A 14258-nucleotide genomic window follows, 5' to 3' on the forward strand; every position below is an offset into this window, starting at 1 on the left:
TCTTATATTACAAAAATGTTAACAATAAACTACCTATTCTTACAGAACAAACCAAAACTATCACAAAGGCACAAAACAATCTTTCCACATTAAGATTCAATAAATGACTGTACTTAGCAAATTAGTTTAAATTGACTTAAATTATACTAGACTAACCTAACTTAACTTAGATTAGATCAAATTAGATAAAATCACCTTGGATTAACCTAATTGAAATTAAATTAAATTAAATTACACTACATGACACTCCCTTACCGAGGCTCCCATCCACAGGAGCATCAGTTATTGTACCCATATTTATCAAGCTTCCTCCCCCCAGGCCCCCAGACTGCCAAATCCGACCGTCACGGCTATATAAAGGTCTGGTCAATATGGCTGACAGGTCCGTGTCTATATAATTTAAAAAGGGCTGCCATATCTTATAAAATAGTTCCGTTTTCTGGGTGCACCATATTCGCAAGATAATCTTGTGGGACATGCTCCATCACTAGTCTGTGCCATCGCCTGAGACCTGGGGGACTTTCTGAGATCCAGTTCATTAAAATGTTCTTCCTTGCACAATATGTGAGAATGCTGAATAATCTCTTGACTCATATCTTCTTGAGAAGCCTAATGTGGTTGCCAAATGCCTTATATCCATAGCTCCCTTTATCTAGGCTGCATGTTAGTCCTCAATGAATTCCAACAAATTTGCCAGGCATAATTTCCCCTTCATGAAGCTGTGCTGACTCTGTTTGATCATATTATGAATTACTAAATGTTCTGCTATTACATTCGTTATGATATTAACTCTTATGACATTACGCTAACTGACCTAGAGTTGCTTGATTTTGTGTTCATTTTTTAAAAAATAATGTTGTTACACTATTAGCTTTCCAATTCTCTCGGTCTTTTCCAGCATTTAAAGATTCCTTAAAGATTACTACAAGTCCCTCCTTTATCTCTATAGTAACTTCCTTTAATATCCCAGGATGCAACCCATCAGGTCCAGGGGATCTATCAGTCTTTAGCCTCACTAGTTTCCCTAGCACTTTTTTTTATCCAGACACATTTATTGTATTTATTTCTTATCCTCCTTTTGCCCTTTGAACACTTCGTAATTTTAGGATGCAATTGGTGTCTTCTGCAATGAAGACTGACGCAAAGTATTTTTTTAACTCTTCTACTATTTCCCCTTATTAATTCTCCATCTTATTCTGTAAGGGTCCTCTCTTCACTTTGGCTTCTCTCTTCTTTTTATATATTTAAAGAAACTGTTGCTGACTGTTTTGACCTACAAGTTAGCCCTCAAAGTTTAATTTCTCCCAAATTATATTTTTTATTGTGTTTTGTTGCATTTTTTAAAACTTCCCCAATCCTCTGAATAACCATGTATTTTGCCACGTTATATGTGTTGTTCTTTCAATCTGATGCTATTCTTAACCTCCCTGGTTAACCATGGGTGACTTATCTCAATCCTAGAATTCTTCTTCCTCACATGTCTTTGTTGTGAGTCATGATCTATTTTCTCATAAGTCTTGCATTGTTCTTCAAACATCTTTGCTACTAAACTCCTTTCCCAGTCCATTCCAGCTGGCTCTGCCTTCATTCCTTTGTAATTACCCTTATTTAAGCTTCCCACTTTTGTTTCTGACCCTGATTCCTACATGTAAAACAGAATGTTAAATTCTACCATGTTATGTTATGGTCACTATTTCCAAGGGGAGCTTTTACTCTGACATTATTTATTAAACTTTAATTTTAAATGAGTGTCCCTTTATTCTGCACTGATGTCCCCTACCTTGAGAACCTCCACTCTTGGGAATATGTCCTCACAGGTAGAGTAGGGTGCTCAGACAGAATAAGGCATACAGATGACAGTGAACAGGAGGTGTGCGATGCAAGATCAACATTGCTTGAAGTCAGACAGTCCATTCGTCAGCCTAATATTGGCAGGGAAGAAACTGTTCTTAACCTGAGGGAGGATGTGTGTGTGTGTGTGTGTGTGTGTGTTTTCAAGCTTCTGTATCTTCTGATGAAGCAGGTTGTCGGAGAGCATTACTGGGGTAGATGGAGTCTTTGATGATGATGGCAGCCTTTCTGCAGAGACATGCAAGATGATCAGAGGGTTAGATAGGGTGGACAGTGAGAGCCTTTTACCTTGAATGGTAACGGCTAGCACGAGTGGACATAGTTTTAAACTGAGGGGTAATAGATATAGGACAGAGGTCGTTTCTTTACTCAGAGAGTAATAAGGGTGTGGGTCACGCCCGGCCGCTTCCGACCAGAAGCGAGAGCCCCTCAAGGCTCGCCTCCCCGCCTCACCGGGTAAGTGAAAAAACGATAAGAGTAATGGTATTTCACCGGCGGCTGAAGCCTCCCACTTATTCTACACCTCTCATGTCTCTTCACAGTGACAGACTAGAGTCAAGCTCAACAGGGTCTTCTTTCCCCATTAATTATGCCAAGCCCGTTCCCTTGGCTGTGGTTTCGCTAGATAGTAGGTAGGGACAGTGGGAATCTCGATCATCCATACTGAGGGGTAATAGATATAGGACAGAGGTCGTTTCTTTACTCAGAGAGTAATAAGGGTGTGGAATGCCCTGTCTGCAACAGTCATAGACTCGTCAACTTTCAGGGCATTTAAATCGTCATTGGATAAATATATGGATGATAATGGAGTAGTGTAGGTTAGATGGGCTTCAGATTGATTTCACAGGTGAGTGCAATATCAAGGGCCGAAGGGCCTGAACTGCACTGTAACGTTCTATGTTATATGTTCTATGAAGATTGAAATCACCCATAACAACTGTGATGGCATTCTTACATGCTTCCATATTTCCTGCAGTGAAGTAACTGCATAGCCAATTCAGACCCCTGACTTTTTTCTCTTTCTATTCCTAATTTCCACTTAAATTGATTCAAAATCACAATCTTATGCACCTATATCACGACTCACTGCTGCATGAATACCTCCTTTTATTATCAAAGCTAAACCTACCACCTTTTCCTTTCTCCCCATATTTCCAAAATGTGAAATATCTTTGAATATCAAGCTCCTGGTCCTGGTTACACATCTCCATGACAGTGATCAATTCACATGCATTTATTTTTATTTGGGCCATCAACATTTCTACTGTGTTACAATTGCTGTGTCCATTCAAATTAAAAAACCTTAAACTTTGAATTTTAATGATTATTACTTATTCTGGGTCTAATTTCTGCTGTACTCTCCTGTACATGATTTTTACCCCTTCTTATCTCACTTTATCATTTGCTTTCTCTTGACACTGCATCTCTGCTCTCTCCTTTCTTTTTAGTTTGTTAAACTGCCTTTCAATTGAACAATCGCCCTACTAAATAATTTAAAGCTGTGTCAATCATGTATGATGATTTAATTGCCACATATCATACAATAATGTTATAAATGACATTATTTTATGCTTAAATCAATTGAACCTTCATTCCTTCCAAATGAAGCTACAGAATTAATTCCCTGCACCACTTGTGACCCAGTAAGTTTCTGCATTGTCTAATTATCCTTCAAATGGTGGAAGCAGCATTCGAAAGATTATTGCTACTATCGGAATAAATGAGAGTAGGCTATGGGAAAGGAACTTTAAACTGTATGCAGATGATGTTGCTGAACTGCAGCTTGTGCCCACAAGGTCTCTTATGTAATTGTAACACAACTGGGTGTTAGACGTCAATTAGCCTGGGAGGTGAAGCCACAATCTGGCTGCTGGGAGGGCTGGTCAGAGGGTGCAGTTTGTGTCACTCTTTCAGTTCAGACGTCATGGAAAGAATATTCAGTACAACAGGAACAAAAAAAAAACCCTTCAGTGGCTACACCCACGCAGGACGCTTTGCAGCAGCACCTTCACCTCTTCCCCCTCCACCAGCTCCCCCACTCCACCACCATCCCGGAAATATACCAACAAAAACCTTCATTCATTCATTCATTAACCCTTCTATTGAAGTAAAGCTTATTGCACACAGCTATGTGTAATCTCCTTTGAATTAACATATTAAACAAGAGATGATGACTCTTGTTAGCAGGTAATTAATAGTCCTCTCTCTACACAGCCAGTTTGTTTGAATCTGGTAATTCTTGTCCCCACTGACCCCTCCTAACCTCCCCGCCCCCCCCCCAACTCCTCCCAATACTATTGGAGATTAAAAAGTAAGTTCTGGCAATACATTTCACTTACAATTGCTACCACTTCAATTGGAGTGTATGTTCATCATCCTTCTCCATCACTCCTGTTGGTCACCCATCCCTTTTCCAAATTCGCTGCACAATCTGCCAAAGACTTACAAAAGACAGCATTAAGAGAGACCACTTAAAAGCTGATCATTTTAAAGAAACATTCTGAAGGAGCAAAGGAAGAGAAACAGTTTGGGGATCAGAATTCCAAAGCACATACTTCGGCAGCTGATGGCTCATCCCCCAATGATACACCAAGTGAGGATTGGTTTAGCTCAGTTGGTTAGATGTTTGGCTTGTGATTATAGTATGATCCAACAGTGTGGGTTCAGTTCCCACATCAGCTGAGGTTACTATGAAGGCTGCTCCTTCTCAATCTCTCCCCTTGCCTGAATTATGGTGGCTGTCAGGTTAAATTGCCACCAGTCATCTCTCTCTAATGACAAGGTAGCTCAATGGTCTGGTAAGAATATGGCGATGTGACTTGGTACTGCAACTAAAACTAGGAGGGGTGATGAAGTTGCCAGAATTAAATGAGTGTTGATACCTTAGATGTTTGTGGGGCTGGAGGAATTTACAGAGATCAGGAGAATTTATCAGTTTCAAAAGAAAGATGTGTGTTTTAAGATCAAGGCAATACAAACTACTGAACATTGGAATGATGTGCTGGCACAAGCAAGGACATGTGCGGAATAGATGATCTCAAGTTTGTGGAGGGTACAATGTGGGAGGGCAGCCAGGAGCGGTTTGGAACTGTCAAATCTAGAAGTGCCAAAAGCCTGGATTCGGCTTTCAACAGCAGATGGGCTGAGGCAGGAGCAGACTTGGGCTATTTAAAAAGAAAACTTCATTCATTGGATGTCAGCATCACTGACAGTTTTCATTACCCACCCATATCTTGCCTTTAAAAGTACTTTGATTGGCCATTTTAGAGTTTTCATGAAGGAAATAGTTATTAGATTCCTTATAGTGTGGAAACAGGCCCTTTGGCCTAACAAGTCCACACCGATCCTCCGAAGAGCAACCCACCCAGACCAATTTCCCTAACTAATGCACCTAACACTACAGGCAATTTAACATGGCCAATTCACCTAACCTGCACACCTTTGGACTGTGGGAGGAAACCAAAGCAAACCCACACAGACACGGGGAGAATGTGCAAACTCCACACAGACGGTTGCCCAAGGTGGGAATTGAACCGGGGTCCCTGGCGCTGTGAGGCAGCAGTGCTAACCACTGAGCCACCGTAGGGCTAAAGGGATCAAAGGATATCAGATGAAAGCAGGAACAAAGTACTGAATTCGATGACCAGCCATGATCATACTAAATGGTGGTGCAGGCTGGAAGGGACAAATGGCCTACTCCTCTCCTAGTTTCCATTTTTAACCACATTGCTGCAGATCTGTAGTCATATGATGTTCAAGCCAGGTAAGGAACGCAGATTTTCTACCCTAAAGGAGCATTAGTGAATCAGATGGGTTTTTTTTACAGCAATCGATGATGGTTTCATGGTCACTATTACTGACGCTGGTTTTCAAATTCTGAATTATATTAACTCTATGTAAATTTTACCAGCTGCCATGTAGAATTTGTCTCAGAGCTGTAGCACATGTGGTATAATGGAATATATTAGACATGCATAAAGGATTAACTGTAATAGTCTATGATGCCATCGAAGAAAAACCCTCATGTGATCTGAGATTTTAAGTCTGAGTCGAAACATGAAGAGGAGCAATTTTCAGTGGTTGTTCACATGACTGCAATTCCGTTATAATTTTTTTAGTAGCTAATAGTTTTCGAGAGTTATTAAACCTACTCAAACCTAACACCACAATAATATAAAACTACTCATCTGGTGATGTTTCCATTATGTCACCATCTCCTCATAGAAATGGAAATAGACAATCTTTGAAATGCTGTGAATATTTGGTCAGAGCCTTATTTCCAGATTAAATATAATACAGATATTGTGAACATGATGTCATAGTTTGGATGATGTTGCTGAGGGGCAACCTGAAGATGAGAAATAGGAAGGGCCAAGGAGAAATCCTAGATTCGCGAAGTTAATGTTATGGAGGTTATAGCAGTACACTTAGAAATCACAATGCGATCAAGCAGAATCTACATAGGTATGTGGATAGGAAATTATGTACATTAATTTATTAAAGTTCTTTGTGGACATAACTAGTAAGGTGAAAAAAAGATAATAGATGTAAATCTCTACCTGGATTTCAAAAAGGCAATAATATGGTGAGTGGATAGTGGCTCAGTGGTTAGTGCTGCTGCCTCACAGCGCCAGGGACCCAGGTTTGATTCCTGCCTCAGGCAACCGACTTTGTGGTTCTCCCCATGTCTGTGTGGGTTTCCTTCCGCAGTCGAAAGATGTACAGGTTAGTTGGATTGGCCATGCTAAATTGCTTATAGTGTCCAGGGATGTGCAGGCGAGGTGGGTTAGCCATGGGGAATGCAGGACTACAAGGAAAAGGATGGGTTTGGGTGGGATGCTATTGGGATGGTTGGTGTGAATTGATTGGCTGAATGGCCTCCTTCCACACTCTAGGGATTCCATGAAGGTATCACATCAAAGGTTACTACACCAAAGAAGAGATCATGTTGTAAGAAATAACATATCATCATGGATAAGGGACTGATTAGTTAAAAGGAAGTAGAGATAAATTGGGTTTTTTCGATTGACAAGCTGCATAAAGTAGACTGGCACAAGGATCAGTACTGGAGCAAAGTAAATTGTCAAGAGGACGTAAATTATATGCAGTGGTGTTTGGATAGTTTAAGTGAGTGGAGAAATAATGGGGTAAATGTAAACATGTCTATTCAGGCAAGAAAAATAGAAAAGCAGTACACTATCTAAATGGAGAGATATTGTGGAGTGATCTAGGTATCCTGGTACATTCATCATAAAAGATTAGTATGCAGATGCACCATGTGTTTAGGAAGGCAGGGTGTTGACAGATTGATGGTTTTATCATTAGACTATTAACCCAGAGGCATGGTAATGATTGAGTAGCTGCATTTAACCACCATCATGGCAAATGGTAGAATATGAATTTAATAAAATTGTGAAATTAGGAAGCTAATAATGACCATGAAATTGTTGGGGGAAAATGATTTGGTTCACTGACATCACTGAGGGAAGGGAACTGCCGTCCTGAACTTGTGACTAAAGACCCACAGCAATGTGGTTGACTATCAAGTGCCCTCTGGGTAATTTAGCCTGAGCAGTGATGCCCACATCCTGTGATTTTTTTTTAAAAAAGGGGTGTTATCAAATTGCAATAGTAAGGAAATTACACTGCAGCTGTACAGGACCTTGGTGAGATTACATCTGGAGTAATACCATTTCAGTATTCTTTGTAAAAGCAAATAAATACATTTGAAGCAGATCAGAGAAAGTTCACTCTACTCATTCTTGGGATGAAGCATTTAACTTAGGAAGAAGGGCTGAGCTGGTTAGATTGATACTCATTGAAGACAGAAGAATGAGAAGGGAGCCTACCAAAACATATAAGTCCTGACGGGATGTGATAGGATGGAAACCAGGAGGATGTTTCCTCTTGTAGGGGAGACTAAACTAGGGGACATAGACAGAAATTGCATTTGTTTCCTCTTGTGGGGGAGACTAAACTTGCAGACATAAACAGAAAATGCACAGTCTGCATCTGTGAAGAGAAAGCAGAGTTCACATTTTGAGTCCAATAACCCCCTTCTTCCGAAGAGAAAACTAGGGACCACGGTTTGAAAATAAGAGACCGCCCTTTCAAGACAGAAATGAGGAGCATGTTTTTCTTTCAGAGAGCCATTTACTCTGTGGTATTTTCTTTCCCAGAGGATAGTGTAAACTGTATTATTCAGTTTATTCAATGCTGAATCAATGTGAGATGATTCACTTTGGAAGGAGCAAAGTGTACTGGGCTAATGGTAAGATTCTTGCTATTGCAAATGAGCAGAGATCTCAGTGTCCATGTACATGGTACCTGAAAGTTGCCACCCAGGTGGATAGGGTTGTTAAGAAGGCATACGGTGTGTTAGCTTTTATTGGTCAAGGGATTGAGTTTCAGAGTCATGAGGTCATGCTGCAGCTGTACAAAACCCTGGTGCGGCCACACGTGGAGTATTGCGTACAGTTCTGGTCACTGCATTGTAGGAAGGATGTGGAAGTTTTGGAAAGGTTCAGAGGAGATTTACTGGGATGCTGCCTGGTACAGAGGCAAGGTCTTATGTGGAAAGGATGAGGGACTTGAGGTTGTTTTCGCTAGAGAGAAGAAGGTTGAGAGGTGACTTAATCGATACATACAAGATAATCAGAGGGTTAGATCAGGTGGACAATGAGAGCCTTTTTCCATGGATGGTGATGGCTAGCACGAGGAGACATAACTTTAAATTGAGGGGTGATAGAAATAGGACAGAAGTCAGAGATAGTTTCTTTACACAGAGAATAGTAGGGGCGTGGAACGGCCTGCTGCAATGTAATAGACTCGCCAACTTTAAAGGCATTTAAATGGTCATTGGATAAACATATGGATGATAATGGAATAGTGTAGGTTAGATGGGCTTCAGCTTGGTTTCACAGGTCAGCGCAACATCGAGGGCCGAAGGGCCTGTACTGCACTTAATGTTATATGTTCTATAAATCAGATGGAGTTTTGATAGATGAGAGTCAAGGGTTATGGGGGCAGACAGATAAGGTGGGGGCGGGGTGGTTGAGGCCACAATTGGATCAGCTAAAATCTTATTAAACGACACAGTGGGCTGAATGGCCTACAGCTGCTCCTAAGTCTCATATTCTTATAGCCATCAGGGGACACCAGAAATAATGATAAAGAACAGGAAGAGAAGCCAGTGCAAATGATGACTACAATTAGTTGGGTAGGAATGAAAACAGGTAAATGCAGTTACAGGCAGATAAATGGTGATGGAGGACACTGCAGGCAGATGGTGGAGCCAATTTTGTCAAAAACTGCAGACAAGTTGTGAAAAATGAGCAAGGATAGTTTACTTTTGCGACAGACACATAAATGGCAATTATTACCTTGATAAGATTAGTTTTGTTCAGTGGTGGGGATCACTAGAAAGATTCGAACTGGAAGCTCCGGGATAGATCAGCACAAATTTGGGGTGAGTTAAAGTCATGAAGTTTTACAGAATGGGAAGAGTCTCTTTGGCCCATTGTATACTTGCCAGTTAGCAAGCACCTATTTACTCCAGATAGTCAGCAGTGCTTAAAGGTCTTCGGCAATGATAAAATATAATGTCCCCTCCACTTGGTTCTGTGAAATCAACTGGTATCTAATTATGAAGTTCAAATGAGGCACACTATCAGTCACTAAGATCACTTATGCACAATGTACTAATGCAGTAACAGATTATAACGAGCATGATATTGAACTTGAGGTTCCCTTGTCCAGTTAGTTACGTAGATGAATAGGTACCTCAGTGGTAAGAATACTCTGCTGAGTGCACCAGGGAAGTTGAAGCATTCACCCCTTTGTTGTGTTGAGTTAACTGGCCACACGCATGATGGTTCAGGGATGAGAATTAATCAGGACACAGAGGATAACTCCTCACGTCTTCTTTCAAATTACTCAGTGGGATATTTTATGTTCACCTGAAAGGGGAGAACTGCTTCAGTCTAATGTCCCTTCCAAAAATCAGCACCTCGGACAGTGCAGCAATGTGAGGCATCACAGTTCTCAAACCTCTGGCATGAGACTTGAATCACAACCACCTGACTCTGAAGTGGGTGTGCTCCCAGCCTGGTATGAATTTAATCAATCGAGAGGCTGCAAGTTGATGCAAAAATTAAGCATTAACACCAGAAACGAAATGTGTAAGGGAGATAGTCAAACTCCAGGTTAAATAATGTGTCTGATAATTGAAGATAACTTAGAACAGGTTTTCAGGAGAATAAATCCATGAACATTGCAAAGACTGTCAAGGAAGATCTTACACACTTGATGCAGGCCACTTTTTAGAATTGGTAGATGTGCTGGGGCTCAATTCTCCTTGGATGCAGACATTTAGAGTCATACAGTCAATATACATCAGCAAGAAAAAGGCACAGCAGTTCAGGCAGCATCCAAGGAGCTTCGAAATCGACGTTTCGGGCAAAAGCCCTTCATCAGGAATAAAGGCAGTGAGCCTGCAGCGTGGAGAGATCTTGTAGAGAGAGAAGGAAAACTTCTTCAAGGCAGGCATTTCCTCTCTCTATAAGATCTCTCCACGCTCCAGGCTCACTGCCTTTATTCCTGATGAAGGACTTTTGCCCGAAACGTTAATTTCGAAGCTCCTTGGATGCTGCCTGAACTGCTGTGCTCTTCCAGCACCAGTAATCCAGAATCTGGTTTCCAGCATCTGCAGTCATTGTTTTTACCATCAAGAAAAAGGCCTCTGGTGAATGTGCCCTGCTCAAGACAATTTTAATGCTTTCCACAACACCTCATTCTAACAAAAACATGTGATCTCCTGGGACAGATGTCAAAAGCTTTGAGAAAGTTGTGGAGAAGGAACTGAGAATGGATTTTTGGCTGACCTATTGTATCTGACCTTCTTTAAAAAATTTTGGTATATTTTCAGCTTTTTTTACTTTTCACTCTTCTTGTTACTTTGTTTCATTTCCCTCTCAATGTTCAGTGATTCTCTATGATGTTCCCAGAACTAAAAGGTAATATTTTTATGCACATAAATATTCATTGCCAACACTGGTGTGAAACAAAAGGATCTGCAAGTCTTGAGAGAAAATTCAGTATCGGTTAGAATCATAGTAACCCTACAATACAGAAAAAGCCCATTGAATCTGCACTGACTCTCTGAAGAGCATCCTACCCAGACACAGCACCCCCTGTCTATTCCGTAACCCTGCATTTCCCATGGCTAATCGACCTAGCCTGCACATCCCTGGACACTACAGGACAATTTAGCATGGCCAATCCACCTAACATACAATTCTTTGGACTGTGGGAGGAAGCCAGAGCATCCAGTGGAAACCCATGCAGACATAGGGAGAACATGTAAACTCCACACAGGCAGTCAAGCAAGGCTGGAATAAGCCCCAGGTTCCTGGCATGATGACATAGCAGTGCTAACCACTCGTCCACGATGCCATTCTTGGTTGCTGCCCTGTTACAGTGCAGTCTTTAGCCATCTGAGGAACCTAGTGATTGATGACAAAGACACTTGAAATCACTTGAGAAATATTGCCAGCAATAACCCCCACAAAATCCTGCAAAGCCACTGGCACAATAGACACTCCAATATCAGTAGGAGAAAGTGAGGACTGCAGATGCTGGAGAACAGAGTCGAGAGTGTGGTGCTGGGAAAGCACAACAGGTCAGGCAGCATCTGAGGAGCAGGAGAATCTATGTTTTGGGCAAAAGCCCTTCATCAGGAATGAAACAAGAAATTCATTCCTGATGAAAGGCTTTTGTCCGAAATGTCGATTCTCCTATTCTTCAGATGTTGTCTGACCTGCTGTGCTATTCCATCACCACACTCTCGACTCCAATATCAGTATCCTCTCGCACCCAACATCCCCAATGTCAAGGCTCTATCTATAGTCAGTTGAATGGGCTAATGTTCCACAGGCCAGACACAAGATTTCCAAGCAAGCTCTCTATTCCAAGCTCTGTCACGGCAAACAGTTGCCAGGAGGACAGAGGAAAGACTTCAAGCACATGCTCAAAAACCACTCAGAAAAAAAATTCAATACTCTCACTGATTCATGGGGATCTCTAATCCAAGACCGCTCAAACTGGAGGCCAAGTGCAAACAGTGGAAGAAGTGTATCAAATCCCCACTCACCTGCTTTAGCAACCATCTGTCCCACATGTGGTCGTGTTTGTCAATCCATTACTGGACCATTTAATCACTCCAGGACCGCATCACCAGAGTGGAAGAATGCCAAACTTGAACACCAATGACTGCCTAAGGCAAAGCTTCCCAAACTTGGGCTTGGGAGCCCAGGTGGGGTCACAGACTGAAATAAAAACAGAAATTGCTGGAAAAACTCAGCAGGTCTGGCAGCATCCAGGGACAGAAAGCAGAGTTAATGTTTCGGGCTCAGTGACCCCTCTTCAGAGTTCAATTCACTGGACCTGAAATATTAACTCCACTTTCTCTCCTTAAATGCTGCCAGACCTACTGAGTTGTTCCAGCAATTTCTTTTTGTTTCTGATTTCCAGCGTCCACAGTTATAGAGTTAGAGTCATACAGCCTGGATACGGACCTTTCAGTCCAACCAGTCCATGCTGACCATGTTCCCAAATTAAACTATTCTCATCTGCCTGCACTTGGCCCACACCCCTCTAAACCTTCCTTATTCATGTACTGATCCAAATATCTTTTAAATGTTGTAACTGTTCCCCCATCCACCACTTCCTCTGGAAGTTCATTCTACACACAAACCACACTCTGTGTAAAAAAGTTGCCACCTATGTCTTTTTAAATCCTCCTCCTCTCATCTCAAAAAATATGCTACCTACTCTGGAGACCCCCACTCTGGGTAAAGACATCTGCCACTCACCTTATCTACACCCCTTATGGTTTTATAAACCTCTATAAGGTCACCCGTCAATCTCCTACATTCCAGTGAAATAAATTCCAGATTGTCCAGCCTCTCCTTATAACTCAAACCCTCCATTCCTGGCAACAGTCTTGTAAATTTTTTTCTGTATTCTCCCCAGCTTAACAATACCCTTCCTGTAATAGGGTGACCCAGTAGTCCAGAAGAGGCCTCACCTGTTCCTACTAGTTTGCATATATCTGAATTTGTGGATAGTCTATGCTGGATTTCCAAATGTGACTCATCAATGAGCAAGATTGCGATGCCAACAGCTCTTTGCATACCTGTCATAAAAGTGAAATGGGCCAAACCAGAGTAGAAAAAACACTGAAACACAAAAAGAATTCCGTGCTTATGCTTTACAAATTTGGCTCTTGGGTCTTGCAGGGTGAAGGTGACCCATAATCCAAAGTTTAAGTCAATCTATTCAGCCGTATCGTAATTCACCAAAGACATTGCTTTCTGTGCAAATAAAAAGAGCATTGCGAATCAGCATGCACAATTTAGAATGCTAGTATGGTTAGAGCAGCCAGCATGACGTGAAATGTTGACACAATACTTTAGCATATAACATGATATTAGGCTTATCAATTCGAAATTGTTTTGAAATGGAACACTGCAACAATTTCACGATATAATAGGTTTGGGAGCTTCAAGCGATTAGTTGAAGTTGCACACTGCTCTTGAAAGGGCAAATACGACAACATTAATAAGATATTGTAAGCAGGTACATTTTGAATTAGGTGAGTTTATTTGGACTGTGTATTTTACATATCAGAACTGTATTCAATGTGAATCAGATATGTATTTTGACGCGCCTGAGAAAAGTAACAAAGAACTGCACAAGGCCTATAAAGTTGCTGTGCTGAGATAATGCAATCTGTGTCTTAATGGGACAGTTGTTTGGATTTTTTTTACAGTTGATGTGTTGGTGTTGATTGCACTGAGGCAGTATTAGGGCTGCCTCGGAGCTCTGATTGAATTATAACAGCTACACTCCTTCTTCTGCTAGCCCCCTCCATTAGATTTTCTCTGAGGAATTGCAACGATTTTCAAGCCTCAACATGGAAAAAGGTTGGGAAGCACAGGCCTGAGGAATAAAGATAATAAAAACAAAAAACAATTTGCTTTACTGTAGTGACTTTAAAATAGCAAAACAATGCAAGGCATTTCACAGGAGTCCTAACAGAACTATGGCAAAATCTGGTTAATCACTGAATAGAGTATTTTGCACTAGAATTCTTTGGCATTTTTTTCGAACACTTAATGAACTTGTTCTCCCACTGAATGAAACCATTTGGTCTTCTCTGACTCTCAGCCTAATTTGAGTTGAAACCCTCAGCCACACTTACATTAACTTCCAGGCTCGAGACAATCCAATACTTTCCTGGTCAGCCTCCCTCTTCCACCCTCCATAATCTGGATGCAACTTGTATCCCAACTTACATATAAGTCCGACTCAGTACTATTATTCTGACCTAATGTTAGCCCAACAGC

General features: G+C 41.3%; 1 long non-coding RNA gene across 1 annotated transcript; it reads right to left on the minus strand.

Moving 5' to 3' along the window:
• Positions 1–2254: 2254 nt before the first annotated feature.
• On the minus strand, positions 2255–11963 carry LOC122548683. Its single transcript, XR_006311308.1, has 3 exons — positions 11953–11963; positions 7855–7857; positions 2255–2383 (listed from the first exon to the last, which is right to left on the minus strand). It is a non-coding gene; the product is annotated as an uncharacterized LOC122548683 (long non-coding RNA).
• Positions 11964–14258: the final 2295 nt, after the last annotated feature.

The sequence above is a fragment of the Chiloscyllium plagiosum genome, chromosome 3 (assembly GCF_004010195.1).
Source record: "Chiloscyllium plagiosum isolate BGI_BamShark_2017 chromosome 3, ASM401019v2, whole genome shotgun sequence".
In the NCBI taxonomy this organism is placed as follows: Eukaryota; Metazoa; Chordata; class Chondrichthyes; order Orectolobiformes; family Hemiscylliidae; genus Chiloscyllium; species Chiloscyllium plagiosum.